At 44.5% G+C, this 14,096-nt stretch overlaps 1 protein-coding gene across 1 annotated transcript in view; it reads left to right on the top strand.

Moving 5' to 3' along the window:
- Nucleotides 1–2,753: 2,753 nt before the first annotated feature.
- Nucleotides 2,754–14,096, top strand: part of AIFM2 (apoptosis inducing factor mitochondria associated 2) — a 38,030-nt gene continuing 26,687 nt past the window's right edge. The window contains exon 1 of the mRNA XM_066620661.1: nt 2,754–3,137. The gene's annotated coding sequence lies outside the window, so the exon portion shown is untranslated. The remainder of the gene's footprint in view (nt 3,138–14,096) is intronic.

Raw genomic sequence — 14,096 nt, 5'->3', positions numbered from 1 at the left:
GTGACAGCAAAAGGAAAGAAGGGACACCAGGAGTTATCTCCTGCATGCTAATGCATGAGCCAGCCAAGCAAAAAAGAACATCAAAATTCAAATGCACTTTGCTGCAAATTGTTGTTAGAGGGATGAGCCTGGAGAATGCGAGACAGTTGTAAGTATAGGGGGCCCCCCGTATTCACAGATCCTATATCTGTGGTTTCAATTATCCATGGAGGAGGGGGTCTCCTCCTCTCTGTATCCAGCAAAAGGGGAGTCCCTGTTAGAAAGAGGGTGGAAGCAACCAGTGAACCAAGCTAAATGGAGCAGGCATCTGGGCAGCCATGTGAATTGCTGGAGTCCACAAAAGTGCCTGGCTTTTTTTCTTTTAAAACATTTTTTAAGTGGGTCCCCAGTATCTGCAGGGACAAAATTGCACCCCCTTGGCATAGCACCCAGGCAAATGCCTCTCAGGCTCCACTCTTATTATGCCTCTGGTGATACTGCATTTTTGTTTGGGAATGTTGTACTTGGTGAAAGTATGCAAAAATATTTCATATAAATAAACGTTTCTTATTGAGAAAACATTTGGGTCAGTGGTTCCCAAACTAGTGGATCAGAGCCTTCCCACATGCACCAGCAGACATTAGGAGGCCCACTGGAGCAGCTAAGCCCACTGCAGGGGGTGAAATGGGGCAAGGGGAAGGGCAGGGAGGGGGTGGAATGACAAAGAGGGGGATGGGCAGATTGGGCCCTGGGAGGGGGTGGGTTTGGCAGCAGCAGCACCAGCTGAATTCAAACCCCCTTCCAGGACTGATCTGCCTACAGGGGTCAGGTGGTGCACATCTGTTAGTAGCAGCTGCTGGGGCTTACCCTAGGGCAAAGGGACAAATGGCTGCCTTGGGTGCCCTTCGGGGAGAAAGGTGGAATATAAATCCAATAAATAAATAAATAAAAATAAATGCCACCTTACCCGAAGGAGACCTCCAACAGCCAAAAATCCTGTGAGATGCAGTGGAAGCCATGCTGGTGCTATTGCATTGCTGCATGTGTATTTAGGTTGGATTGGATTGCTCGTAGAGTTTATGCTAGTAGAGTAAAAATAACTGCTACTAGTAATAGCAGTAGTGACATCACCATCCCTGCCAAGGTATGGATTCTTTACTCATCAGCACCTCTTTTGTGTTGCTGCATCACAAATGTCACATGGGATCTCTTGGATAGGTTTCCAAGAATTTAGATCAATGTAAGTATTTGCAGGGGAGGGGGCAGCAATGTGATTGGGATGATCTTGCTGCTCCCAGGGAGGAAGGCATTTTTTAAACTTACCTGGGATTGCTATGGCTCTCTGGAGCAGGGGTGCTCACACTTTTTTGGCTCAAGAGCTACTTTGAAACCCAGCAAGGCCCGGAGATCTACCAGAGTTTTTTTACAATGTTCACACCATCATAACATATAACATTTATGTGTACAATGTATGTTGGTGTACCTTGCATAACCGCATGAGCCAATATTGCACAACACAACATAATTAACTATAAACATTTTTTGTAATTACTTGAGTTTACTTTGATGACTTGCACTGAAGTGGATCAGCCAAGGAGGGGCCAAGTGAATCAGCCAAGGGGGGGCAGATCTCCATACATACCAGTGCAAAAACAGGGGAAAGGTAAGTCAGCCCCAGTAGAGTCAATGGGGCTCACTCCCAGGGATGTGTGGATGGGAGAGAAGCCTGCCAGCGGCTCCTCTCCCAGGGAGGAGCTTGCCAGGTGCTCACTCCCTGGGCTCCCTGGGCTCACTCCCTAGGCTCACTCCCTAGGCACCCTGGACTCACTCCCTGGGCTCGCTCCCTGGGCTCCCTGGACTCACTCCCTGGGCTCGCTTCCTGGGCTCCCTGGACTCACTCCCTGGGCTTGCTCCCTGGGCTCACAAGCCTGCCAGGGGCTCACTCCTAGGGATGCATGGACGGGAGAGAAGCCTGCGATCGACTCATTTCGCCTCGAGATTGACTGGTAGCTCGCGATCGACATATTGGGCACCCCTGCTCTGGAGGGTCTGGGGAGCCTGTGAACCCCCCCCCCCGGCAGCTCAAACTGCTGTAAAAAAGAAAAAAAAACTCTTCCTGTTTTCGTTGCAAAACTGGAAATTGTTTTTTTCCCTTATTTCAGAACTGGGAGTGCTGCAGAGGGGCTCACAGGCTCCCCAGACCCTCCAAAGAGCCACAGCGACCCCCAGGTAAGTTTTAAAAAACCCTTCCCTCCCTGGCAGACCAGCACAGACTGTCGCAGGTGTGCCTTACAGCATGTTTGCGATACTGAGTGCCAGCACTGAGCCGGTGTAGGCCAGATAGAATCTGGCCCTAAAATATGTGAATTATTTATAATTTTCAACCTTTAAATATTTTAGCAGACAACTCATGCAACCATGCGTTTTTTTGTTTTCCATGTTTTCCAAAACCAAAATACTGAAATGCTTTATGTTCTCTTGAAAACTAGCATGAAAGAGGAACTTTGATTTGTAATTTTTTGAGGTTGCAATAAAAAATGCTTCTAGTTGAAAATACCTTGAAACCTTTTTCTTTGAAAGGAGAATTTAGAATTCCCCCATCCCCAATTCCTACCATGTGCAACAATCACTATAGATTTCATTCAGCTCTATAAATACCCTGTTCCTCCGACTGCCTCTGACGCCAGGTTCAAAATTAGCTGGACTCAGTCTAGAAATAGCAACTAGTTTTCTCTCGTTCCTCTCTCTGTCTCCCCTTTCCTTTGCCACTCAACTCAGCTAATAGTTTCTAATTGCAACTCTGCAGTTGACTGAAAGAATAAACAAGCAGTAAAATGCCAGTGTGACAGGAAAAACTATGCTGGGGGTGGGGAGTGAGAGAGAAGTGTAGGCTTTCTTACTAACCCAGAGGGACAAAAGGTGGCTGATGTTAAAAAAAAACGTTGCCTTGCCTTTCCACTTCCAGACAGGAGGACTCAAGGGGGCCTGCACTCTTGAAATAAGCAATAAAAATAAGAGGAGCAAATGAAATGGACCAGCAGGAACCAGAGCAACTGAAAAAATTATTCAGAAGACAATCCAAATGCTTGCAGAGAAGGTGAAGCCTTTCCTCAGTGGCAGAAGACTGGCCTCCCAGGGAGACAAAGGAATCTCCTAAGGTAGGGAGTTCCATGGTCCACTGAAAATGCCCTCTTCTAAGTCCCTATCAACCTACCCCAAAAGGACTTCACTGCATGATCCCAGAAGATGGGCAGATTCATGATGCTATAACATGTTTGCCTGCTTTGTTGAGAAGATCCTATTCAAAGCAAATCTCTAGCAAGAAACCAGAAACAAACACCTCTACTTAGCAATCAGTTGTGTTCAGGAAAATGTATTTCTTTATCTTGCCTGCACACTGTGGATGATTAGCACAAGTGTCTATCCATACAGACACAGTGTGCAAAATCTTGCCTCATTGACACACGAACATACCGTAGGTACTGTAGATACTCACGTATAGTATGTGATACCATACTATCATATCATATGGTATCAGAGCGCGATACCATAGTCTTTCAAGACTGAAGGTTGCCAACATGAGTATGTGAAATTTTTGCCAAGTAATCTACCTCCAATTATCTCCGGGTCAATAAGAGGGCAGAGCCTTTCAACTCTGAACAGTTTCTCTGCTCAGCTCAGGCAGGCACCTCCTTAGCTGCTATAGTATTTTCCTGGGAAATTCCAGCCAAAGTTAACCTTTTATTCTCCTGCTGCAGCCTGGTTCTGCTTTGCAAATGCTTGCAAAGCAGGTCTGTTTTTTGAAACACCAGGATGGGATCCTTCTTCCCAGGCTACAATTCAGTGCACCATTACTTAAGAATAACACCCATGGAAATCAGTGGGTCTACTTCTGAGTAAAAAGGGTTGCAAATATCTCATCTCTCTGCTGTAAATTGAATTGCACACTCAGTTATGTGTTATAGGTTGTATGTTGTATGTAGAGCCAGACACCTTAAAGGTGGATTTGATTCATGGTGGTTCCCAACCTTTTTCACTTGCATATCCCTTGGCAGCCCATTGCCATAAATTGTACCCTTCATATTAGCAAAATGTTTGTAATTAATAATACAAGCCTTCATCTCCTCCTTATGAAAGCCCAGACTTCAAGTATTCATCACATATTTTCTGTTTTCATCTGATGAAGAACTGCCTTTGCACTGTTTTGCACCAGCAGTGTGCTGAGAAATTCTGGGTGATTGATCACTTTTCATATTATGTTTCATAATGATCACTTTCCATATTATGTCTTTTTACTGTGCTGGTTTTCAATCACTGGTTCATAGATGAATTGATGACCAAAAACTAGCTATTGGTGGAGGTTTCAAAGCCAACTAGCTACCTCCCTTCCTGCCTTACTGGTCCTTGCAAGGCATTCTGGAGCACGGCCTGCCTTTTTCTGCCATTCTGCCATTCTTTTTCAAGTACCCCTAAAGGTCCTGTTGAGTGTCCCTGGGAGTACATGAATAACAGGTTGGGAACCACTGTTTTACTGGTATGTAGTTTACAGCGCAATTACTCTGATAATGTTTACAAAAAGGTGGTGAAGTCCAGAATTTAAAAAAGAATAAAAATGTATCTTATGATCTTTTACTATGTTTTTAATAAATTAGAGCCTACAGTTCTAGTGGTGGGTTATTTTTCAGGATCTGGCCTTGGGTAAAATCAGACAAAACTATAGTCAGACACCCCCCTGAGTTTAACCCCCAACTTATCCGAGGGTCATAGAAAATTCCATTATTGTTGGCTCAAAACCTGCCCTCGACTTATCTGTGGGGTCGACTTATAGGTGAGTGTCTGCGGTATGTGCATCCATCATATGTCATGTATGTGCAAGGAAGTTGTTATTTCTACACAGAACTGACATTAGAGTAGGGTTTGTTTCTTGTATGAAGTAATCCTCAGACCAGGAACCAAGTGCTTCTGGGCCCCCACAGATATGGAAACCATGAATATGGGGAACCCTATATAAATCCTTGTTCAACTGTGACCCTCACATCCATTATCTTCATTTTTCTGTATTTTACTTTCTTTTATTTTCTTGCTTAGCATAGCAGCAATCCAGCTCCCACCACCACTTTTTTTTTTTTTTTTTTTGCTTTTTTCCAGAATGAAACAAGCTGGTGGCACAGCCAGCTTGTTTGGCTTTGAAAAAAAGTGAGTCCATGCCACTCTGATTCCCTCCCCTTTTAAAAGGGGAACTAATGGGGCAGCCCTCAGATTGGCATGGAATTGTGCCAGTAGTGGTTGCCAGTATTGCAGTGGTTCTGGATTGTGCCAATCTGAGGGCAGCCTCCCCTTTGAAAAAAGGGGGAGAAGAAGGGGAGAAAGTCTGATTAGTGTGGAATTGTGCCAATAGTGGCGATTTAAGGGTATGATAATGCATGGAGTAATTGCGGTGACATGATGATATAACCGCAATTTCTTCAGGTCAGGGGAAGGCATTTTTATTCCGGGGGGGGGGGGGGGGGATACGGAATGGCCAGGACCACTAGTGCTAGAGGGAGGAGACTAACTGAGTTTAGCTAAAACTAATGACAGTTCCTGCTTCCTGTTAACATTCTGGCTGTGTCCTTCTAGCGTACATGTTAAGCAAGAAACTCTTCCTGTGTTAAGCAAGAAAGTAAAGTACAGAAAAATGAAGGTAAAGGGCACCTTATTTAACCTGTGGATACTGGATCTGTGGATATAGGGAACATTGTATATGTTGTGGTTAATGTGGGCTGAATGGAGAGTGTGCATTAGCACTGATGACTGAACACATACATGTGAAGGTATAAAGAGTGTGCACAAAGGAGAAAGTTGGAAGGCACTTGGTGCAGTAACCTTGCTGAAGCTAAGCAGGTTTGGTTACTCTCTGCATGGGGACCTGCATGGGAATTAATGTATATTGTTTTGAGATCCTTGGAGGAAAATTGGGACAAATCAATAACTAAATGTGGGATTTCACACATTGCCAGTCTATGTGCATAGACTTCAAATGATGCAGGAGAATGTGCACAAATGGACAGTGTCAATAAAGAAGTGTGTACATTGGCTGGGCAATGCACATGCCCTCTTTAAAAAGTCAAGAGGTGCAGGCTATGCATGCTAGCCAGGCAATGTACAAAAAGTCTCTATTCACATTGCTTTGAGGCGCAAACACTTCCAGACTTTACATTACCTAACTTGTTTAGCTGAAACTAAGGACAAATAGCTCCATTTAGGAAAAGTCAGACCAGGGAACAGAAGTAGTAAAAACTTACTGACATGGGCTTAGGAAATTATTTTACCTCTAATGTCACCATGAAGTTCCAGTGGGGACATAAGCAATAACATACAGAGGCCTTTTCCTGTGTCACAGCTCTGGCTTCTTTCCAGGTTCCTCCCCCTTTAGAAACAAGTCCCCTCCCTCCTTTATTTTTCTTTGTAACATTTTCTTGGTGTACGGTTTTCACCCCATGTTCCCTTCTGGAGCTACTTTCATAAACAAAACCATTATGCTGGTGCATCAACAGACTCTAATACTCAGAAAGGGCATTAGAATTTCAACCACATGTTTCATGTGCTTTAGAAAATCGCCCATGCGCAAAAGTCTGAAAATAAATGTTACAAAATGAAATGTCCTTCAGGTATTACAAGAACTATCTGAACACGAATATTTCTTCATCACTGAAGATGACACTACATCCAGGCCTTTCAGAGCAAGCTGCCCACTCTGGTTTTTTTTGTTTTTTCTTTTTCAAATGGTGCTGAACATGGTGTGTTCTTGTTAGTTTAAGTATAACCCAGTGAATAGAGACCGGAATCTATATGATCCGAGTTCAACTTTCATCTCCACCATTGATTCATTGTGTGTTCTTGCTGAAATCAGATCAATTACCTTTGTTTCCACTGGAAATAACAATGGCCTTGCTTGTAGAAGTGTCATGAGCTTGAACATGATAAAGGTTTCCCAATCCAGATACACTAATCTGCAACCGGTCACACATAAGAGATTGTGATTCTGTTTGGGGATGTTCATCCTAATCTGTATTGAAAGATGCATCCCTCCAGTTCAGTGGGATATCACTGCAATGTGAATTAGCAAGAGGAGATGAAACAAGGCTGATCTGAAGCAAGCTGAAAAGTAAGCAGGATGAGCACCGTGGACAGTTCACAATCAGTAATAAATTACCTCTTTGCTAAGAGTACAATCCTGAAGTGGTGCTGGGCTGGCACAAGCCCCCTGTGCTGGCCCAAGAGTGTTTCAAGAGTAAAGCATGTTTGTGACTACTCTTGCACCTGTAAGGACAAGCACCAGCCTGCTGGTCTGGAGGGAGTATGTTTGCTGGCCTACCCTAGAGGGGTTATGTTTATGCCGGTTTGCATAGGCTGATGTGGTGGGATGGCAAACCCGGAGGTGAGGAGGGGTGTTATTGGGTGGGGAAGGGTGGACAGAGAGATGGATCAGGTCCAAGAGGGGGGCAGGGTCTGCCGCAACAGTGCAGACCAAATTCTAACCCCCACTCCCGGGCCCTGCAGCCTTACATGGACTGCTTGGATTTGCAAGTAAAGAAAATATTTCTTTATTCAGCGTGTAGTTGGTCTGTGGAACTCCTTGCCACAGGATGTGGTGATGGCATCTGGCCTGGATACCTTTAAAAGGGGATTGGACAAGTTTCTGGAGGAAAAATCCATTATGGGTTACAAGCCATGATGTGTATGTGCAACCTCCTGATTTTAGAAATGGGCTATGTCAGATTGCCAGATGCAAGGGAGGGCACCAGGATGAGGTCTCTTGTTATCTGGTGTGCTCCCTGGGGCATTTGGTGGGCTGCTGTGAGATACAGGAAGCTGGACTAGATGGGCCTATGGCCTGATCCAGTGGGGCTGTTCTTATGTTCTTATGCATCCGCGAATTCACTGGTGCAGATCTAAGTAGCCCCATGGAGTGGCTAGGGTGGCACCCCTTATCCCGATTTGCCTTCTAGCTGACACCTACCTTGTGCTGGATATAGTGCAGGCCACTCAGCCCGCCTGTTCCAGAGCAAGTTAGGATTGGGCTGTCAGTCCCTTAAATCTATAATGTGCAAAGAAGCTTGAGTTACAGTCAGAGCCCCCCTCCTGCAATCTGTGAGGGTGCCAAGTTTCATTAAAAACTTTAATTCAGCTTTAAACAGCCTCTTTGTGAGTAAAAGCATCCAGACATGGGAGCCAACATGGCAGTCTGAAGCGATGCATGCCAGAACTAGGCTTGCCAGAAGCACCTGCAAATATCAATGCATTTCAATATATGCACACTTAAAATAACTCTTAGACTGGGCTGGAGGGGAAAAAACCACACAAATCGAGCAGGTTGCCACTTTAGTTTGTTCAATGGCAGTTCTGACAGGTTGTTGGATAGCTGCCAAGATCAAAGTTCTCAATGGGCCACCCCATCTTACCCCATGATTTCTGAGCCAGCTGAGAATTGGAACTAACACAACTATGTGGGGAGACTCAGGAGCCAGAGGGGAAATCGGCTGGGAAAGCCAATTGGAAGGTTTGGGACAAGAAGTCCCAGGGCAGAGTCAGGTCCTCTGCAGCTTGAGGACAGCAGACTTGCAGGAGCTAGGACACAAATACAGATTATGTCTCCTTTCTCATGTCTGCAAGTGCTTTATGTTAATGAAACAAACAGGGAGAGCAGAGAACAAAGCTAGGATGACAAGGATTAGGAAAAATCTGAGTCCAACACAGTCTCTGAGAAATACTGCAGAACAGTGCCCTCTGGTGTCCAATAGAGAAAAGAGCAGGCAAAAATAACTCCTCCGTAGAGCATGCAATAGGTGCCAAGCGAATGCAAGGAGGGCAGTGGGTGCCTGGGCTGGGCTGTACCTGCTGGCTGTGCCACCTGCAGGTTTGAACAGAGGCTGTGTGTGAACGACTGTATGAATGTAGGCTTTGTATGGGCAATCAGGTACACTGCTTTTTGCAAGACCCCGGATTACGTGGAGAGAGTCTGTGTGATGCAACTTGTTAAGGACCTTTGGAAATCTAAACTCATGCTTTATCCAGACCTGATTTCAGCTTGCATTGAAGTGTTTCTTTCTTCTTACCTAAGTAATCTTCTCTTTAATGTCCTGTTCCTGTTCTTCTTCAAAGTGTAACATGGCCCATTGAAAGGTCCTACAATATCTTGAACTTTCATCTGGTTAGGGACCAGAGCGTGGATGAAAGTCAAAAATGGATGGATGTCAAAGCAGAGCTACAGCCCAATCCTAACCATATTTCCAGTGCTGATGCAACTGCAACTAAGCCCTGAGGTAAAGGAACAAATATTCCATTGCCTTGAGGAGGCCTCCATGACTGCCCCTCCACCACAGGATGCAATGCATGCCCCATTGGCATGGCTGCATCAGTGCTGAAAAGTTGATTAGGACTGGGCTGTAATTTAGCTTGCAAATGTATTTTGGCAGGTGAAAAACGTAAATAACTAACTATACAACACATGCAAATGCAGGTGAAACCAAAATAAACAGAAATAAAAGAAAAAAAAACATAAGAACATTGACATAATAGAAGATTGGATGAAATTGAATGAAAGGGAAAAGCATTTGAAATGTGGTTAAAATTGAAAGAGCAGAGCAATTAAAGTGGGTGAAAGTCAAGGTACTGTATACATGTATATGTAACAATGGCCCTGATTTTTGTCATTAGTTGTTTTTTAAAGCATATAGTTGAACATTTGAAATTACAAAAGTGGGAAAAATTACAAATTCCATTCCTATCAAATACTCCAAAGGCATGCACTGTTTGTGTAACCCTGAACTCATTTTATTGTGTATGCCTTAAATCTCAGAAATTTGTCCTTGTTCTCCAGTATTCAATAAACCTAAAGGTTGTGTAGATTCAGATGACTGTTCTACCTGCCCTGCAGCTGTTAAAGGGCATAACAGTCTTGCTGGAAAAAGAAGGCAAATCCCAGGAATTGGTTGCAAAACAAAGAAGTTACACAAACTCAGATCAGTGCAGGGAAGTGCAGTTTGGGGGCAGCAGATGAGTCAGAACCACTTCATCATAGTCCGTGGGAAAGCATTGCCTCTGCCTCACCTGCTTACACCTGAAGGGACTTACACCCAAGAAAGCAGGTGTAAGGAGAGCCACTATGAGTGTCAGCAGGTGGGGCAGCTGCCGTGTTTTTCCACAGACAACAATGGGGCAGTTCTGCCTCACCTGCCACCCTTGCACTGCACCACACGTCCCTGAATCAGTATGCAATGCAAGATTGTTTTCTCACAGCCAGAATTAAAATAGATGGTGTTGTGCAAGGCCCTGGGAAAGCTCTTTAAATTGCTGGAAAGCGTAGTGAGATCCAGCAGTTCCTTCCTCTGCTCCAGCCGTTTCATGGCTACAGTGGGGATGTGATGAAAGGTACATTCTGTTGCAAAGTGAAGAAGAGAGCCTCTCTCGCTTTCAACATCCTGGTCTGCATGTGATATAGGAAACAGAGTTGACGCTTTTCCTTGCAAAGAAGTGAACACAAGAATTCATCCTTAGGGAAGAATCAAAATGTCTGTCAAGAACATTAAAAGTGTCTTTCTTTTGAAAGCACGGTTCTAGCTCCAGTGTAGCCCAGCCCAAACGGAAGCTGTAACATGTGGCATGGCCACAAACCCAAGATAATTTAAGCCTACAGCCCCTACAGTTCCTTCTTTTTTCATTTTCTTACTTTGGCACCTTGTTTTGGATTTCAGCCCCCCCCCCCCATATATCTCCTTGATTGGATTCTTCCAGGAGGTGGTGGTAACTTGCAGCACTGCTGTTATACCCATGTATCCACAAGGGGTGACTCTGATCTTGCTTTCAGCCCTAATTCAGAAGGACAGCTTGTACTGCTTTTCCACCAGGCTCCAGGTCTGCTCAAATCACAAGTTTCTCAACCTCATTTCCAGACCCGAGTGGTAGTGAACTGCTTGTGAACTGCTCCCAGAGATCAAACATGTAACCCAGATGGCCACAAGGTACCTGTCTCTCCCTCTCCACTTTTTTGTGCAATTAACAAAGGAAGAAGGACCAAGCATGTGTGAATTACCTTCAAATGATGTATTGGCACTATCAGGTTTTTGGTGGCATTAACAGTGGTTAATGAAAGATTTTCAGATCCGGCAACTAATCATGTACCCTGATATTTGTTGGTTGAATTAGAAACAAAATGAACTATTTGAAAAATCTGGAACCAAGGAATGCAAGAATTATTTTTACAGTGCAAGTTGCCTAAGCCAAGTTGCACTCGTGGCACTGCTACATTGGTGTAACAGCACACATATTCTCACATCAGTGTGATCTGCCCAGCCTTGCCCCCAGCCTGCTGGGAGGTGCCTTGTGGGAATTCTCACCCATTGTTCATGGTGTCATGGGAAGACAGATCCTCATTAAGTCCCTGTGCCCCATTGCCTGTCACTGGCATTTTGTGCTCCTGTGTGGATCTTGTGATCCACTTCAGAAAAGGTTGATGTATTGCTATGCTGAAAGAGAGATCTGACATTCTGTATTTCAGTGTATTCATTTATGTTCCACAGTTATATACTATCCTTCCTCCAGGACATTTGGGTGGTGTGCATGGCTCTGCCCTCTCTTTTATCCTCTTAACAACCTTGCAAGGTAGGTTAGGCTAAGAGATGGTGACTAGCCCATGTTCATCCACTAAGTGCTATGACTGAGTGGGAATTTAAACTGGTGTCTTCCTGGTCCAAGGCCAACACTGTAACCCAGTGGTTCCAAAATTGTAGGCCAGGACCCACCAGTGGGTCACAATCTGATTGTTGGTGGGTCCTGAAACTGGCAAGCTGATAGCTGACAAGGAAAATATACTGAGCCTTATTGAAAAAGAAGCTGAGCCACATTTGCATGTTTACTTGCTAGTAGGTGAACATGCTTCTGGTCTTATGGAAGGCAAGGTGAAGGGGAACACAAAACCATCAGAATTGTCCTGATTCAATGAATGTGGAGCTCAGCAAATGCTCCAGAAAGTGGACATTCAGAGGCTTGAGCAGCTGGTAAAGTAAAACTTTTTTTTAAAAATCTCATAAAGTTAGGTGGGTCCTGCTAGAGTCTGAGTATCATTTTGAAAAGTGGGTCTCGGTGCTAAAAAGTTTGGGAACCCCTGCTCTAACTACTACATCACACTGACTCCCTGCTTTGCACCTACTGTTCTAAGCCACAGTTGATGCCTTGTGCTTAGCAAACAGGTCCTGTTTTTTCCAGTCTTCCTCCTCAGTACATTGCTCTGTTGTTCAGAAGCTGTGTGGGCTCGACTGAGTTGGCCATACTGAGTGTTACTATGCAAATGTTCCTGTTTGCGCTGGCTGAAATTAGAGGACCGTTCCAGGTATCCCTTGCTAGTATCATAAAAAGTCCTAAACTTTTAAAGTCATCTTTTAAAAGTCAGCAACAGTTGAAAATACAAGTACATCAGTTTCTGTTTAAAGCCGAATGCAGTCAGTCTTCCTGGCCTAACACTGAGAACATGTCTTTCATTCAGACCCTTTGATCTTTGTAAATCCTTTTCCTGCCAGGCCACTGCATCAGAAATGAGCCAGATTCTAGTCGGAACACTCAGAGCCAAACTAGACATTAAACCTGTCACAGTCTAGTTGTAGGGTTTATACCAAAGGTGTCCAAACTTTTTGGCAGGAGGGCCACATCATCTCTCTGACACTGTGTTGGGGGCTGAATTAATTTACATTTCAAATCTGAATAAATTTACATAAATGAATTTATTAGATATGGAACTTATATGAATAAATGAAGGTCTTGCAAAAGCTCAAGGGCTATAAAAGTCCTTGCACAAAGCAAGGCTGGCCTTCCTTTGCTGCCACTGCTGCATCACAGACATGAAACTGCAAGCCGCAGAGGGAGCCCTCGTCCCACAGCTCACACGAGAGATCAAACAGTCACCTTCACACTGATAGCAGTGGCGTAGGGTCAGCATGAGCTCCAGCAAGCCTCCGGAGGGCCAGAGGCTCACTGAAGACTGCGGGCTCCCAACGGGTCAGATTGTTAGCCCCGAGGGCCACAAGTGGCCCCCGGGCCAGGGTTTGGGCAACCCTGATCTATAATATAGGGCTGCTTTTTCCTATAAAATAGCAGCTGCACAGGTCCCCAGTTTGGATCAGGATCACAACACTGAGGTAGGAGGTGGAGTTTAACTCTCTACCTCCATGCTATTTTCCTGCTGAACCCCTCACCCCAACTTCTCTGAACTCCCAAAGGGGTCACTTTAGCAAATAATATGTTTGGGAGTCTGTCACTTTAGCAAATAATATGTTTGGGAGTCTATAGCAGCTTGCAGAAGGTGGGAATGGGATTCTGTGAGCAGAACTGTTGAAGAAAAAAAAAACCTCATTCACAGAGGAGCTGAGTTACACATTTACTGCAAGAAATAAGAGCAAGAGAAGCAACTGGTCATGGTTGCTTGGGCAAGGAGACACAAGACAAGATAGTAAACAAAGCTACCATAATTAGAAGTCTACCATTGCTTCTCATACCATGGGTTGGGACCCACTAGTGGGTTGTGAACCAATTTCAGGTGGGTCCCCATTCATTTGAATATTTTATTTTTAATATTTTAGACTTGATGCTACCCTGGTATATGACTGCATTTGGGGAAATGTTACAGACCTGTACTTTTAACAGGCTACTACGTATACTCTTTTAACAATGATAGTTAATGGGATTTACTCCTAGGTAAGTGTGGGTAGGATTGCAGAAAAATTGTCCTGCTTGATGATGTCACTTCGGGTCATGACATCACTTCCGGTGGGTCCTGACACATTCTTATTCTAAAATGTGGGTCCCGGTGCTAAATGTGTGAGACACACAGGTCTACACAAAGCAGGAGAGAGCAACCAATCCTCAATCCTTTCCTTATTGAGCAGCAGCTAAAAAGGGAATAATAAAGGCTGGAGAAATTTAACTTGTTTCAGAATTCTCTGATGGGTTTGAAGAAGAGTGAAATTGGGGTCCAGATTTTGCTGCAGGAAGGGCAATGCTTCTGCTGTTTCTCAAACTGACTGTCCAATCCTATAGTTCACTTGCACTGGCACAGCAACAGCTGTGGCAGTGCTAGCCATTGT

The sequence above is a fragment of the Tiliqua scincoides genome, chromosome 3, assembly GCF_035046505.1.
Source record: "Tiliqua scincoides isolate rTilSci1 chromosome 3, rTilSci1.hap2, whole genome shotgun sequence".
Taxonomy (NCBI): domain Eukaryota; kingdom Metazoa; phylum Chordata; class Lepidosauria; order Squamata; family Scincidae; genus Tiliqua; species Tiliqua scincoides.
This window is presented reverse-complemented; position numbering and strand designations above follow the sequence as displayed.